This window comes from Eucalyptus grandis, chromosome 8 (genome assembly GCF_016545825.1).
Source record: "Eucalyptus grandis isolate ANBG69807.140 chromosome 8, ASM1654582v1, whole genome shotgun sequence".
NCBI lineage: Eukaryota > Viridiplantae > Streptophyta > Magnoliopsida > Myrtales > Myrtaceae > Eucalyptus > Eucalyptus grandis.
The window spans coordinates 24,847,086-24,852,689 of NC_052619.1; the positions used below are offsets into that span (position 1 = coordinate 24,847,086).

General features: G+C 42.7%; 1 non-coding gene across 1 annotated transcript; it reads right to left on the minus strand.

The window, feature by feature from the left end:
• Nucleotides 1-547: 547 nt before the first annotated feature.
• Nucleotides 548-654, minus strand: LOC120287939. The gene has a single exon (XR_005546193.1). It is a non-coding gene; the product is annotated as a small nucleolar RNA R71 (small nucleolar RNA).
• Between the last annotated feature and the right edge of the window lie 4,950 nt (nucleotides 655-5,604).

Consider the following 5,604-nt stretch of genomic DNA (forward strand, 5'->3'; position numbering starts at 1 on the left):
TTCTTTTGTAGGCCAAACTCACCTCTCCATAAAAGGTGGGAGAAACATCGCATAACTTGAAGCCAACAAGGAGACCTTGAAAAATTTGATCCTAAGATTGAAAGAACCTTTGTTAGTAAAAGAAAAAAGCAAGCACAAGCAATCTCCATTACAATGGCCGAAAATCAAGAAGACACACCTCCAAGGAGAACTTTGATAGATTATACTACACCAACAATTCAAGAAGCACAATCAAGTATAAGGAGGCCGATGGTACAAGTCAATAATTTTGATATCAAGCCATCCTTAAGTCAAATGCTTCAAAATGCAGGGCAATTTAGTGGATCACCTAATGATAATCCAAATCTATAATTAGAAACATTCCTTAAAATTTGTGATACTATTAAATTTAATGGTGTTATTGATGACGCTCTTAAGATTATTCCTATTTCTCTTCATGATGAAACTAAAACTTGGTTGACTTCTTTTCTTGCAAGCTCTATTACTTCTTGGTAGGACTTAGCTCAAAAATTCCTAAGTAAGTATTTTCATCCTGCAAAATCAGTCAAAATGCATAATGATATTACTACATTTACTCATATGGATAGTAAACCCTTTTTATGAAGCATGGGAGAGGTTTAAGGAATTGTCAAAAAGATGCCCACACCATGGACTGCCAATTTGGATGCAAGTGCACACATTCTATAATGGAGCGCATCTCACCGTTCGGGCTAATCTAGATGCGGCAATTGGAGGCACTTTGCAAAACAAGTCACTCAAAGAAGCTTTTGATCTACTTGAAGAGTTAGAAAGTAATAGCTACCAATGGCCAACTGAGAGATACTAAGCCTAGAAGCCAAATGGAGTTCATGAAGTTGACACCAATACGGTTTTGAATGCAAAACTTGACGCATTAAGCAAGATGATTGCTTCTTTGAAAACACAAGGAATATCTTATGAATTTTGTGGTGGAAATCATATTAGCACCGATTGTCAAGAAGATAACCCTTATACCAATTATTTTGAACATGCTAACTTTGTTTCAAAGTTTAACAGGGGTTCTCAAAAAAAATTTTAGTCCAATACTTACAATCCAGGATGGCAAAATTGGGGAGGTCAAAATCAACAAGGACTGAGAGTACCACCACCACCACCAATAGAGAAGCCGAAATCTAACATGGAGGATTTGGTTGCCAAGCTAGCCCAAACTGTGGACAAGTAAGCCCAAGCCATGGAAAAACAAGCTCAAACCACCCAAGATTTCATGAGAAGCACCGATGTAAGACTCCACAATCAAGAAGCATCAATTCTAAACATAGAAAAGCAAGTGGAGCAACTAGCTCAAATAATTAATAAGAGACAAAATGGTACCTTATCAAACGGTACCGAGAGGAATCCCATAGAGAATGCAAAGGCAATTACATTGAGAAGTAGAAAAAAAGTTGAAAAGCAAGATCGAGATGAGGATGTAGTAGGAGAGAAAAAGGCCAAACCTTCTACCAAGGCTAAACACAAGCATGAGTCACTAAAGAGCAAGCCATCTCTAATGACATATGTTCCACCGTGACATCCTGAAATTCAATCTCGTTTCAATAAAGTAAAATGGGCATGTCGTCGACGTGCCTATGGTCCTTTTTCTCTCGAACCGATCACTCACGAGTTAACTAACCTATTGGGTGAAGCCGTTAAGGATGTATCTGCAGTAAAAATCCCTAAAAGCTACTCAATTGGTTGGATTGGACTAAAATCGCGTTTGATCAATTCTAACCATGAAATTTAAATTGGTTTTGGGAATCAAATATTCGAGCGTGTCACAATTCATTTTTAGGACCGTCTCATCGTCTATCAATTTATTGTCGAGTCCGAAAATTCAATAAAGAAATTATCGGAGGAAAAATTGAAGACCAAAAAGAAAATAGAAAGGAAAAGGGGAAGAGAAAAGGAAAATATGAATAATGATATTAATTATTTTCTTTTTCTCTCTCTCTCCCTTTTTCTCTCTTTTCTCTCTCTTCTCTCTCCTCTCCCCTCCCTTTCGTGCGGACAGCCCCCCGACTCACTCGTCTCTCTCTCTCTTTTCTTTTGACCGGTCAACCCTTATTTTCTCTCTCTATCTCTCTTCTCTTCTCTCTCTCTCTCTCTCAACACACTCTCTCCTTCTCCCTTCCGCGCATCCAAGCGAGCGAACTGTAAGCCGAAGAAGAGCGAGCGGCGGCTCGCCCAAGCCGCCGCCGCGGCCGCCCGCGCCCGCGCCCGTGCGTCCGCCGCTCACCGCCCGCCTTCGCCTCTCCCTCACCCTCCTCGCCCGCCGATGCCCTCTCTCTCTCCTCGGTTCGAATGAACCAACAAGACAAAACGGAGCAGCTCGCTTGAAGATCGGAGCTGCCGTCACCGTCGCTGCTGCGCCGGCCACCGTGCTGCTCTGCCCACACGATGCCGCACGTTTAACCGCCCCCCCTCGTGCCCAGGCGTCCTCCCCTGTGCGAATCCGCCTCTACCTAGCCCCCCGTTTCGCCCCCGTCCGACTACCTCCGGCTACCGTTCGACCCCGCCGGACCTCCACCGGCCCTCCCCCGCACCTTGCCGCCCTTGCTGCTTTGATTTGTGGTTGTTTCGTGTCTATTTTCAGCCATCGCAGCCACCCCACGGAGTGGGTTTCCAGCTGGCTCGTGGGCCGCTTTAGGCCGTTTCCGGTCCCAAACCCAAGCCATGCTTTGGGAAGAATTGTTCCTCATGTCATCCCCGTCGATTGATATGTTTTGCGCGCGATTCCGGTGAGTAATCTCACTAATCCCTTATTAGTTGGCTAATTATGCTTAATAGTTGTTTATTTTTAATTAATTAGGTTTAGGTGGTTAGATTATAATAGATTAGCGATTATTAGTTAATTGTGATGTAAATTAGACAAATTAATTGTGCAATTAGCAAGTAGACGTAGTCTACTATTTATTGAAAGCATCTCGGGATTTTTCCCTAAGACCCTTAGTGGGCTTCAATTAGGCTTTTCGGGCCTAAGTGGATTTTTTAGTATTTCAAAATTATTTTTTTGGAATTATATTAATTAATTATTTATTTTCTGAAAATTCAATTGGGATTGCTCGTGACGGAAATTTATGCTGGTGATCGTGGTGCAGTCCGTTTATTTAATTGGGTCTTATGTTGAGCTAAACGGAACTTTTCATATTTAATAATTAATTTTCGAAATGAATTAATTAATTATTTTTCGGAAATTAAGATTGAGATAGCCAACGACCGAAATCTCGTGCTGATTGTCGTGTGCCAGCTTCGTTTATTTATTTGAGCTTTAATTTGTGCTGAATTGATTTAATTGTGGATTTTTATGATATGTTCCTAAATTGATTATTTGGGTAAATTGAGTACGAATTAAGGTTATGGATAATTACTTTAGAAATGGGATGAATCATCATGAAAGGCACATGGATCGGTGAGTAGTACATCATCTCGGACAATGCACGTGGCTCGGTGACAAAGTATGTCTCATTGGAGAATGCACGTGGCTCGGTGATTGGTTCTATCAGTTATGACTGAATAGCAATAGCTTGAATGACCGGGAAATGGTCAAGCTAACATGTAATCGACTAGGTCGATTGATCATTGCTTTGATTTGATGTCGTGAATTGATTGACTGATTGGAAATGACCGTGAGTGGTCTTGTTGGCATGTAATTGACTAGGTCGATTTGATCGATGCTTCGATCCGTGATGTGATTGCTTGGGTGTCTATTTGACCTGTGCTAACATGCAGGTGGGATCTGAGGTCAAGGTAAGTCATTTGCCCTGTGCGTGTTTAGACAGCCTATAGTATAATGGTTTACTAATCGGGCCTTAGTGGGGGTAGAACTCGCTGAGACGTAATCTCATCCCAGTTTGAAGAAAACATTTCAGGACCCCGATGAGGAGAAGGAGTCTGAGAAGGAGAACTCGGAGGTGAAACCTGAGGAGAAGGATTTTTGGAAGAAGAAAATAATACCGAGAGGGGTCTTGAATACGACCCGAATGGACTGAGATTCTATCTTCTTTTGAGATCTCCATTTTGATGTGAATAGAGATAGAGTAAAAAGTGGTGAAATACTCTAGTTTGTGTTTTGTATAAAAGTTTGGTTATAAGTTTCAATATGAAAAATATGGCCTTACTTTTCTATCCCATTGTATTTATTGTTTAGGGGATTATAACTGCTTCCGCATGTGCTTAATTAATGAAAGGGTCAGCGATATATAGTCCTGGGATATCGCATTATAAAATCGACCAAGTGAGAAGGATGTGTGCGTGCCCGAGGATCGGGGCGTGACATCCTCTTTTTGTGGTATCAGAGCCAGGTTCAAGATTGGAGTGATAAGGTGCGATAACCCATGAGATAGTTAGTAGGAAATGCCTTTAAATTCATAATTGGCGCATGTCCGTGTTAGCTGGATGCTAGAATTGTTTGTTGTGTATGGATCGCTCATCTTCTAATCCAGTGTGGATTTGGAAGACAGGTTTCAGTGTAAAGGCTGAACCATGAGTGATGAGGAGCGAAAGACTCCTAAGAGGCATACCATCAGACCTATTGCTCGGGTGGAATGCCGACATGGGTCGGTGCTCGAGGAGGTCGTAGTGGTGGTAGAGCGTCGGCTCTGGCCAGCGCAAGTGAAGGAGTACCGCTGCAGATCGGTACTAGTGTAGCAGCACCGAGAGATCCTAGGCTTGACGGGATTGTTCAGGCGCTAGGGAACCTTGGAAAATTGTTGGATCAACAAGCTCAAGATCAAGCCGCCTCTGTTGTCGCTGTTCATGCTGCCGCCACGGTAGTAACCGATGTTGTTGTCGCACCTTTTTGCTAATGTCCAACTTGGAATTTTGATCGGGGAACAAGCCACCGCATTCGGGTTAGGATTCAATTCAAGTAGAGAGGACAATCGACTAGGGAAGAGGCCGATGTCAGAAGAAGGGCATTCCATTTCACCCAACCAGAAGAGCAGGTTCGGAAAGTCAAGATTGGGTCGGAATAACATGTGTCACTTATGTGGAAGGCGACACGGAGTAGCCCCATGCCATTCTAGGTCAGGTACTTGTTTTGGGTGTAGCCAGCCAGGTCACATAGCCAGGAACTGCCCTAGAAAACAAGGGAAACCACTGCAGTTTCCGCTGTCGCCAATAGAACATAACAAAGGGAACACGCTACAAGACGTTCAGTGGGAAGAGTATAACCGAAGTGTGCCACGAATGTGACCAGTATGGCCATCGAGCGAGGGATTGTCCGCGTAAATCCGGGAGAACATGAGTACAACTGTTGTTGGGAGAATGCCACTACAATGGCTAAAGAAACATGAATGGACCGACCTTGCATCGACCAGAGGAAGAGTGTTCTTGAGGTGTTTTTATTAGAGTAACGTAACAAGTTGGTGAGTAAAGGTTGTAGAATTCCCGTTGCTGTATTAAAGCTGTAAAAAGAAGAAACTCCAACTACAGTCATACTTGACTAGTTGCCTATGTATAACTTTGATACCATATATATATAAAGGTTTGGCTCGAGGAGCTTTTGTTGTAAGGAAGTGTTGTTGTAATGAGATATAGTTTAGTCCGTCAACGGAGGAAAATTTCGAATTTATCAGAAGTCGAGGAAGG